Source organism: Bombina bombina, chromosome 6 (genome assembly GCF_027579735.1).
Source record: "Bombina bombina isolate aBomBom1 chromosome 6, aBomBom1.pri, whole genome shotgun sequence".
Lineage (NCBI taxonomy): Eukaryota > Metazoa > Chordata > Amphibia > Anura > Bombinatoridae > Bombina > Bombina bombina.
In genome coordinates, this window is record NC_069504.1 from 882,948,008 (window position 1) to 882,960,017 (window position 12,010).

A 12,010-nucleotide genomic window follows, 5' to 3' on the forward strand; every position below is an offset into this window, starting at 1 on the left:
GAATGTGTTGTCCTATGGCTTTAAGTCATTATCAGAATTATTTTACAGTTTGAAACCTCCTGAAAGTTTAATTTCTTCCAAGAGAGCATTTTCCAGTTGCGTGTTAGGGATAAAATGCATTACATCACCTGCATGTGCTCATATTTTAATACTCCATGATGTTTGATCAGCAGTTGAATGGGGCCTCGGTGAATAGCCTTTTTAATCCTATTGTTCTCCAAAATGGATCTAAAGAAGAAACAAACAATAATGTGCTCAGGGTACAAGCCTGTCTAACAGGATTTCTATCCTCGCTCACTATGCTGTGGCTAACATTACTTTCAAATTCATAATATAATTTATTTTTCCTCTCCTTTTCATGGTTATTTCTGAAAATGTCATTTTTTTTTTCTTTACTATTTTATTTAAAGTTCAGACTTTCTACAGTTTCTTAAAAGGTTGCAGAGAAACTGGATTTTTGAACATTGTGATCTTTATTTTTGTGTATTGTATCATATTTCAGAAATGCATTTGTAGCCACAGAATGATTAAAAGTAAACTAATTTACAGTTAAAGGGATATAATTGTCAAAACTGAAATATGCATGAGTGAATGTTCAATTTTGAATAGAATCTTTACAATATATTTCTATTAGCAAAAAAAATACTTGTGATATAAATAAAATAATGCCCCACATAGAAACTATTACTGTTTTAGTGGCATACACATATATGCTCTGTATACTGTCTGTACCAGTTTTTAAACACTGCACCTTCGCAGAGAGTCAGCTGTATGATGCAAATTCATCTTTATACTCTTTGAGTTTGTGCAGGGTTTGAATTTGTGCATATGCAGCTGAAACAACGGTAGTTTTTACTAAAAGCATTTTTGCTAAGTATATAGCACATGACAGCATTATGTCTGTGTTGTGGTGACACTTGATGATACAAAGGGTACTTTTAAAATTGGGCCTCAATACATTTATTTTTAGACTTGTGCATTCGGGATTTTCTCTCAATGCCGAATGCGGAAGTAGGCGGACTTTTGTTATGTTCTAATATTTTCAGAGACAAATTTCTTGATGTAAAATTGAAGCACACTAAAATCTGTGCAAAGTCTATTTGTTATTTAAAGGGACAAGTTAAAGGGACAGTACACTGTAAAATTGTTTTTATATTAATGTATTTTCAATGACTTGTTATACCAGATGCAGAGTATAAAATGTATGAAAAATTGCATTTTCAGGTTTATTTGTGTATATGAAATAGCTGGTTTTGTGCTTTTAAACCACAGCCTATTACAATGGGTTGTGCTTGTAGGTAACACCAGATCTCATAATGTTATCACTTTGTGTACACACACATGCTTCCTTATCTTATATTTATCTGTAAACCAAGGCTCAATACTTAGAGCAAACAACGGAAAATGATCATTGTAATAGCTATCTCTTCTACACCCCACTGGGAGTGTAATTTCTTCTGCTGGCTGTGTTTACATAGCCTGTCAATAGCCTGGACGTAAAGGGATATGAAACCCTATTTTTTTTCCTTTCATGATTCGGATAGAACATGTGATTTTAAATAACTTTCCAATTTACTTCTATTATCTAATTTACTTCATTCTCTTGGTATCCTTTATTGAAAAGCATAACTAGGTACGCTAAGGAGCTGAGAGCTAGCTGCTGATTGGTGGCTGCACACTGATGCATCCTGTCATTGGCTTACCAATATTTTCAACTGGCTCCCAGTAGTGCATTGTTGGTCCTTCGATGAAGGATATCACAAGAATTAAGCAAAATTAAAAATAGAAATAAATTGGAAAGTTGTTTTAAATGTTGTGCTCTGTCTGAATCATGGTTTAAAAAAAAAATTGGGTTTCTTCTCCCTTTAAGTATAGAAACTTTCAGTATAGCTAGGGATACCACAGGTTTAATCAGCTATTTCAAATGCCAAAATAAGGGTAAATTAGCTACTTGTAAACAATTTAATTCACTCCAGCAGGTAAAATGGACTTTGGGAACAAATTAAAGTGGAGAAATTTTTTGGTAAGCTGTCCCTTTAATGAATGTTACTGTAGCTAAACAGCACACTGTTCTAGACGTAAACATTGTGAGTGCTGACAAATGTTGCCAAATAGCTCAATAAAAGCAGTGGTACTTGTGTAGAGTCAATATTTTATTTTACTCACACTTTTCTTATTTAATGGGTCACAAAAGTAATCTTAAAATGCATTACTATTTGTATGTTTTTAAATGTTATTTAGAATGTTATTTATTTTGTAAAAGTTCCTGTGTTAATTCTCTCTGCTTGCAAGTTGTGTCACTTTCCACCAATAAAGCAATGGGACCTCTGCCTACCAGCCAATAAGCAATCAGTCCCTACAGTTCACCTCTTTTTATGCAAAATATATTTTAACAGCATTAAATTGTGATCTCTCATATATCTTTGTCCCTTTCCTGCTATTTACCTCCCTCCTTATTCTGGGAAGAACAAAAGGCAAGTACTGTACAAACAAAGGCACTATACTAATGAGGGTTGCTAGGTGTCTAGTATTCAACTGGACAGTCTAGTATTTTAGCAAGCTGTCCAGTAAAATCTTCAGAAAAATACTGGACACTGACATGTCATGTTTACTAAAGTCCCTGAGTGTTAGCTAAATATAAAAGTCATTATAAGCCTACTACATTACTAATATGAAGCAAAAAGAAGTGAGGGGCAGTCAAGGGGTTAAATCATTTCTGTTTAATTGTGTCACTGACAGCCAAAAAGGTAAAATGATTGATTTGTATGTAACTGGCAGTCAAGGGGTAAAATTGCTGCTCAGTTGCAGGATCAAGAGTGGGGTCTAAGGTAGAGCTTTTAGGGGGGCAGTGTGTGCCCAGTCACCAACATATTCTGCAGTATTTTTCTGAAGGATAACTGCAAACTTTTACAGTATACTGTAAAATTGTTTTTCCCTTAATGTGTTTCTAAATACTTTTGTTTACCAGCTGTAGAGTATAAAATGCATGATAATTTGCTTTTTAAGGTTTATTTGTGTAAATGAATTAGCTGATTTTGTGTTTTGAAGCCATAACCTAATAAAATGGGTTGATCTTATAGTTATAATCAGATTTCATTACTTTATCACATTGTGTACATATACCTGCTTTATTATCTTATATCTGTCTGTAAACCAAAGACCAATTCTTGTAGAAATCAATGGAAAATTAACATTTTATTACATTATGTCTTCTATACCCCATTGGGGGTGTGATTTATTCTGCTAGCTGTGTTTACAAAGCTTATCTATCGCTTGGACCTAAGGCCAGAAACATTCAGAATAGGTGTGGATACCACAGGCTAAATCAACTATTTCAAATGCCAATATAAGGGTAAAGGAAATACTTTAAAACAATTTAATACACTCCAGCAGGTGAAGTGGATCATTGGGAACAAATTAAAGGGGAGAGATTTTTTTGAGTAAACTGTCACTTTAAGTCACTTCTGACCAGCAAACTGTTTAAAAAAAACATTGCAATATACAGATCTGTCATTTTTACAGGTACATGAAAAAAACAGCTGATCTCCTTGTGAAAAACTCCCTATTTTAATAGCATGTATATTGCAAAGGCTTTGTTCTGTTCACTTAAATATCTATTTATTATATTTGTAATTATTTTTTGATGTGAAACATAAAAGGGATATTAATATTTTACTCTTGCCACCACTGAACTTAAAGGGAAACTGAACCCAAATTTTTTCTTTCGTGATTCAGATAGAGCATGCAATTTTAAGCAACTTTCTAATTTACTCCTATTATCATTTTTCTTCGTTCTCTTGCTATCTTTATTTGACAAAGAAGGCATCTAAGCAATGTTTTTGGTTTAGAACCATGGACAGCACTTGTTTATTGGTGGATTAATTTATCCACCAATCAGCAAGAACAACCCAGGTTGTTCCCCAAAAATGGGCCGGCATCTAAACTTACATTCTTGTATTTCAAATAAAGATACAAAGAGAATTAAGAAAATTTGATAATAGGAGTAAATTAGAAAGTTGCTTAAAATTGCATGCTCTATCTGAATCACGAAAGAAAACAAATTTGGGTTCAGTGTCCCTTTAAAGGGACATGAAACCCAATTTATTTATTTTTCTTCATGATTCGGATAGAGAATACAATTTAAAAAAAGTTTCCAATTTACTTTTATTATTACATTTGCTTTGTTCCTTTGTTATTCTTTGTTGAAGAGATATCTAGACGTATTGTGAACATGTCTGGAGCACTACATGACAGGAAATAGTGCTGCCATCTAGTGCTCTTGTTAATGTATAACATTATTGGAAAACTGCTGCCATATAGAGCTGAAGACATGTGCACACTCCTGAGCTTACCTTCCTGCTTTTCAACAAAGGATAACAGAAGTCAATTGGAAAGTTGTTTAAAATTGTATGTTCTATATTAATCATGGGAGTTTTATGTCCCTTTAATCGCTTATGCACTACAACCTCTGACTGAAAAAAGTTTTGAAAAAATATATATATGTAAAAATAAATGCCACTCTTTATAGTAATGACACTACAAGTTAAAGGGATATGAAACCCACTTTTTTTCTTTTATTATAGAGCAAGCAATTTTAAACAACTTTCTAATTTACTTCTATTATCAATTTTTCTTCGTTCTCTTGGTAACTTTAGTTAAAAACAAGCAGGTATTAAGCTCAGGAGTGTGCACGTCTGGAGCACTATGTGGCAGCAAGAATGTTATTATCCATTTGCAAGAGCACTAGATAGCAGCACTATCCTCTGCCATGTAGTGCTCCAGACTACTACCTAGGTATCTCTTGAACAAAGAATACCATCGGAACAAAGCAAATTTGATAATAGAAGTAAATTAGAAACGTTTTCAAAATTGTATGTTCTGTCTGAATCACAAAATAAAATGATCCCCCTCAAGTTGGGAGAGTGCTAGTGACGGCTCTGAGCCGTGATTAGCACCAGAGTGGGAAACTCTGTGACGGCTCAGAGCCGTCATTAGCACTCAAGGGGTTAAGTTTAATTTAAAATAGTCATAAACAAAATGCAAATTTTTAAATTCTTACACGTATTGCAGTCCTCATTGATGCATTATAACCAATAATGAGTGAGTACCGGCACATTGATTATAACTATGTGTTTAAAACCTTTTAATGGGATAAACACCTAGTTAAAGGGACAAGAAACACACATTTTTCTCTTTAATGATTCAGATAGAGCATGAGATCTTAAACAACTTTGCAATTTATTTCTATTATCTAATTTGTTTTATGCTTTTTCTCTTGGTATCTTATATTGAAAAGGATACCTAGGTAGAGCCGCTGATTAGTGGCTGCACATTTAAGTCTCATATTATTGGCTCACCTAATGCGTTCAGCTAGCTCCCAGTCGTGCATTGCTGCTTCTTTAACAAAGGATACCAAAAGAATGAGGCAAATTAGATAATCAAAGTAAATTGGAAAGTCAATCATGAAAGACAAAATTTGGGTTCCATGTCCCTTTAAAGACTGTCCGAGGGCACCAATGCTCTACTGAGACATAGCTGAACACATCTGGTGAGCCAATGACAAGACAGCATGCGAGTAACCACCAATCACCCATTAGTGCATTACTACCTTGGAATGCTTTTCAGCAAAGGATACCAAGAGAGGAAAGTATATTTTCTAATAGAAGTAAATTTAAAAATCTCTTAAAATTGCATGCTCCATCTGAAATATAAACCATTGACTTTTTCAAGTAAGGCCAGTTTATCTGAGGAAAATCAAAGGAAAAGCAATCAAAGTAATTATATGTGTACATCTAACTTAAAGGGACAGTCAACCCTAGCGTTTGTGAAATGCTAGGAGTAACTATTGAAACAAATAAAGGGGACTTTCATTCATGAAGTATAACATACTCCATGCAGAAAGCTCCTTTATTTATGCTAAGGCAGCCCACAGCAGAACGCTGCTTTGCTAAGAGGTGACGTTTTTACCTCTTAGCCAATAGCTGTGCGGTAAATCCGGTTTGGCGCCCTTAGGAACAAGAATTCATGCACGATAAACTTGATTAAAATTTTAAGGTATATTTGAGGTCAATTTCCTTTTAATGTACTCTTTTGAGCGCCACTTTGAAAAACTCCCATAAAAGTCTATCCAAAACACTGGAGTATTTGTCATTTGAATAAAATACTACACACATTTTTTACATATAAAATTCACTATTACAGTATATCCCAATTAAAACATAATTTAGAACTACAATAACTCTTTTGCTTTATTGAAAAGTGAAAATATTTTCTCTTATATCTACATCATTTATACCAGTAGCATAAAAAAATATGAATCTGTGAATATAATTCTGATTATATTTTAATTATATTATTTTAATTGGTCTCTGATTTTGTTTTGTTTTTTAACATAAATTTAAATTGGAAATATCCTCTATATTAGATTAAAATTTTACTTACCCGCATTTTTTAATCATATAAAATGAGTCTGTAGTGTTTTGGGAACAAAATAGACCACATCAATTTTAAAAGTAAATATATAATTAAGTAATTGCCTTGGAATATTGCACTGGCAATGAAAGTAATGTTTACAACTCCAATATAAATTATGTTTGTTTATAACTGGTAGTCAATAGTATCCCTCTAACTGGATTATAGGCTACCTGCCAACACAATATCTGTAACCGTGGATGTATAATCAGTGTTGTGTGCCTTTAATTACAGGCACACCATAAGCAACATCATATAAACAGGAATGGTGCTTAATGAAAATTACTAGGATGCAAAAGTGCTTCAAAGCCCACAACAGGTTTTTATGATCTTCTCGATTAAATGCCTTGAAAAAAATCGAAAAAAGAAACAAACATACAGAGCGGAATCTTATTCCTTAATCCAAATGCGAACAGTTCATAAACACAGACCAGGTTACTAGAGATAAGACTTCCTTCCTCTACACAGGAGGGCAGACGTTCAAAACAAGTTGCTTGCTGTTTTGTTGAAATAACCTAAAAATAACTTTAACTTATGTCAATATTTATTTGTTAAATTATCTATTTACAAGTAATTTAATTTCTTGTTTTATTTATACTGTCAGTGAGGTGGTAATCAAGGTACACCTTCCTCAAAATAAAATTAATTTATTTTGTATTACAAAATTTATTTAAAATTTAAAATGTATTTATTTATGTATTACAAAAAAGATTGAAAAATGCTTTTGTTTATTTTTATTACATGTATTTCCAGATAGCATAAATATATATATATATATATATATATATATATATATATATACACAGTATATACCAACACACACTTAAATAAAATTAAACAAAAATAGTAAATAATAGTGAGCATAAAAAATATGATATAACAAGAATTAAATATTGCACACACCATATACATATATAAAACTAAACATTTAAATAAAATTAAATATAAAAATAAATAAATTCATAAGACAGCATACATGAACAAAAAATAATATTCACAAATAAGAAAGAAAGCAAAAAAATGTTTTGATGTCATTTCTATAAAAATGCTACTGTTCATTGACATTTAATTATTTGTTTATTTTTATTGTCATTAGAGTTTAGCATGTTCATATGCACCAGAAAATCGCAACTGTGTTTACCAATTTTATTTGATATTAGCAAAGCCTCATAGGCAGCTTATTTTCTGTGTAAAGTGGTTTTGCTTTCATTTACTGTTGAGGTTTTCCAGCATAAGTCTATAAAAGATCATATAATTATTTATAAATGAAGTCACAACCTCAGGATACAAGTAATGCATCACTTTTAATCCAGTATTTAAAAAGTACCTGCCTACCTTCCAAATATAAATCAAGGGTCTCATATTTTTTTTTCCTTACTGGACCAAGGGCACATATCTAGGTAAGATCTTTATCTCCAGCAAAATAAACTTCTTAGATTATGTAGTTAGCCTTTTGACTATATTTTCTAATGGTAAGGAAAAAATCAGATGAAATTGCACAGTAATTTGAGAGCTCTCTACCTCTGGAGAGATTTCAGTTACATAAGTGTACAGTCAGTCTATAGCTTGGCTCAGATAAATCTGATTCATTATGACTACTCAGTAGAAACATGGGTGGAGCATCAAATTTACAGACTTCTCACATAAACTTTCACTAGCATTTTGTAATAGTATAACAAAGATATCGCTCTCAAACTGGAATAAAGCTGGCAATTTCCTTTTTATGCAATAAAATGATTAGGAACTTTTTCAGCAATTTATGAATGAACCATATTTTCCACAAGTACTGGCTTGTTTAACATAATCTTTAAAGGGAATTTTTCTCTTAAAACTTTATAAAAATTCAACTGTCTCGTGTCAAACATCTTAGGCCTTAAATGAGTTTTTGATCCCTTAATGAATGAATGAAACAATTATTTTAAATAACAAAACATGTTCAAATGTTATTTGTAATTCAATGTAATTAATATCCAACTGAATATTGTTAAAAAAAATAAAATACATGTAAAATTGTAAAAGTATAATATGCTTTTTTAACCATGTGGTAGACAGTCCTTTTCACGTGAAGGGTCACTAATGAGGTCTGGAAATGGCAATGGAATGGAAATTTCTTGTTGGACCCAAAGCAAAAAAGATAAAATGTACTGTCTGTGTGTGGGAGACAGAATTAAGGAAGTATAGAGAAATAATGAGTATGGAGACAGGTTTTATGAGGTAAAAGAAAGTGGAATGTCTGCCGTGAGGGTAAAATATGATATTCTGTGGAGGAGGGACATGCTCTCTGCTCTGGCGGACAGGACAAAGATTGTGAGAGGCCCTTGGGCTGAATGTTGCCCATTAATGTTCTAACATGTTTTTAACAAACTTATATTGGCATTTAAAAAAAAACACAAATTGGAGGTAACAATAAAAGAAATATAAACAATAAAATTCAGTAACCAAATACACCACCCAAATGTCCTTCAAGATAAGGCCACTCTTGGACCTCCTTGCTCAGGTAAAATGAAAAACAGAAGAAATAATACAAATTATAAATGAAAAATACAAAGAAATAGGCCACTTTGGGGCCCAATAGGACTAGCATATTACACAAATCAACATTCTTACTTAGCTTACTCACTTATTCATATATATGGCATTTACAATATCATAACTATATATTATTATTACATTAAAGAGACAGTCAACAGCAGCATTTTTGTTGTTTAAAAAGATAGATAATCCTTTTATTACCCATTCCTCAGTTTTGCATAACCAACACAGTTATAATAATAGACGTTTTACCTCTGTAATTATCTTGTATCTAAGCCTCTATAAACTGCCCCCTTATTTCAGTTCTTTTGACAGACTTGCATTTTAGCCAATCAGTGCTCACTCCTAGGTAACTTCACGTGCGTGAACTCAATGTTATCTATATGAAACACATGAACTAATGCCCTCTAGTGGTGAAAAACTTTAAAAATGCATTTAGATTGGAGGCGGCCTTTAAGGTCTAAGAAATTAGCATATGAGCCTCCTAGGTTTAGCTTTCAACGAAGAATACCAAGAGAACAAAGCAAAATTGGTGATAAAAGTAAATTGGAAAGTTGTTAAAAATTAAATGTCCTATTTGAATCATGAACATTTTTTTTGGACTTGACTGTCCCTTTAAGTGTTCATAAATATATATGTTAATAACTATAAGGATTTCAACTAAGATTTCTACAAAAACATAATTGGCATTTCATTTTTTGAACAAGTTGTTTATATTTTACTGTTTTCTTTCATGTGGAAGTATATTGATAAAATCCTATAATATAAAAGGCCAAGTGTGTTTGTCCGAAGCTGTCATGCGCAGTAGAGACAACACGAGGACGAACACACCTGGCCTTAGAGTCCCTACCTTATCTGCGGTGCTGGCATAAATGGGCGTGACCGGGCGTGACCGGGGGCGTGGCCATGTATGAAGAGGAGGGGCTGGACATGAAGGGGCAGGGGCGGGGCCAGGCGCGGGCGCGCACTCGAGATAGAGGGGAGAGAGATAGACAGGGGGGAGAGATAGAAAGAGGGGGAGAGAACAAAAGAGAGGGGAAAGAACAAGAGAGGGGGGAGAGAGAGCAAAATAGAGGGGGAGAGAGAAAATAAGAGGGGGAAAGAGAGAGAGCAAAAGAGAGGGGAAGAGAGAGAGAGCAAAAGAAAAGGGGGAGATAGAGCAAAAGTAGAGAGGGGGAGAGAGAGAGGGGGGAGAGAGAGAGGGGGGGAGAGAGGGGGAGAGAGAGAGAGGGGGAGAGAGACGTGGGAGAGAGAGGGGGAGAGAGAGGGGGGAGAGATGGGGGGAGAGTGAGGGGGAGAGAGGGGGGAGAGAGAGAGGAAGGAGAGAGGGGGGAGAGAAAGAGGGGGGAGAGAGAGGGGGGGAGAGAAAGGGGGAGAGAGGGGGGGAGAGGGGGGAGAGAGAGAGAGAGAGGGGGAGAGAGGGGGAGAGAGAGAGGGAGGAGGGAGAGAGGGAGGAGGGAGAGAGGGGGGGAGAGAGAGAGAGGGAGAGAGAGAGGGGGGGGGGAGAGAGAAAGGGGGGAGAGAGAGGGGGGAGAGAGGAGGGGAGAGAGAGAGGGGGAGAGAGAGAGAGAGAGGGGAGAGAGAGAGGGGGAGAGAGAGGGGGGGGGGAGAGAGAGGGGGAGAGAGAGAGGGGGGAGAGAGAGAGGGGGGGGAGAGAGAGAGGGGGGAGAGAGAGGGGGAGAGAGAGGGGGGAGAGAGAGAGGGGGGGAGAGAGAGAGGAGGGGGAGAGAGAGAGGAGGGGGAGAGGGGGGGGAGAGAGAGCAAAAGAGAGGGGGGAGAGAGAGCGCAAAAGAGAGGGGGGGAGAGTGCAAAAGAAAGGGGGGAGAAAGAGCGCAATAGAGAGGGGGGAGAAAGAGTGCAAAAGAGAGGGGGGAGAGAGAGAGCGCAAAAGAGAGGGGGGAGAGGGAGAGCGCAAAAGAGAGGGGGAGAGAGAGAGCACAAAAGGGAGGGGGAGAGAGAGAGCACAAAAGAGAGGGGGAGAGAGAGCGCAAAAGAGAGGGGGAGAGAGAGAGCTCAAAAGAGAGGGGGGAGAGAGAGAGCTCAAAAGAGAGGGAGAGAGAGCGCAAAAGAGAGGGGGGAGAGAGAGAGCGCAAAAGAGAGGAGGGAGAGAGAGAGAGAGCGAAAGAGAGGGGGAGGGAGAGAGCGCAAGGGGTGGGACCGCTGTACTGCAAAAAATGGCCCGTGTGAACAGGCTTTAGGACTAGTATTATATAAAGGGATATCACAGTATTAACTAAAAATTTGCCTGAAATGCGATTCTACTTTTAAGGGACATTATTCAGAAACAGCATTCAATAAGAAGAAGAAAAAAAAATTACTTCTATTATCAAATATGATAAATAGGCTAAGCTAAGGAGTAGGGTTGCCACATCGGCTATGTTTTCCTGGACACTTATGAGTTATACATGCTGCAGGGTAAGCAGGGTGGAACATGTATTGTGCCACTGGATATCACATGAATAGTGCTGATGAACAGCACAATACATGTTCCTCCCTGCACACCCTACAGCATGTGTAACTCATAAGTGTCCAGGAAAACATGGCCGAGGTGGCAACCCTACTAAGTAGTGTACAGGTGTCTTGAGAACTAAATGGCAGCAATATTTACAGCAACGTCTGTAGCAATGTTATAAATTGTTGCAAACACTGCTGCCATATAGTGCTAATGACTAGTGCACACTTCTGAGCCTACTTAGGTATGCTAGTCAACAAAAGGATACCAAGAGAATAAAGAGCATTACATAATAGAAGTATATTAAAAATGTTTATTCCATGCTACATCTGAATCATTACAATTTTATTTTGACTTTCATGTCACGTTAAAAATATGTATGTTTTTTTATCACTTATAATATAAAATCAGTAATTTTGTTAGAATGTCTGGGTTTTGTTGTTTTTAATAAAGTTGTTTTAATTCAACATGTATTTAAATTGATAACTACAAATACTGAATATGTTAGCACTATATAAATGTTCTCTGGGATAGTGCTCGTTTACTGCTTAAAGG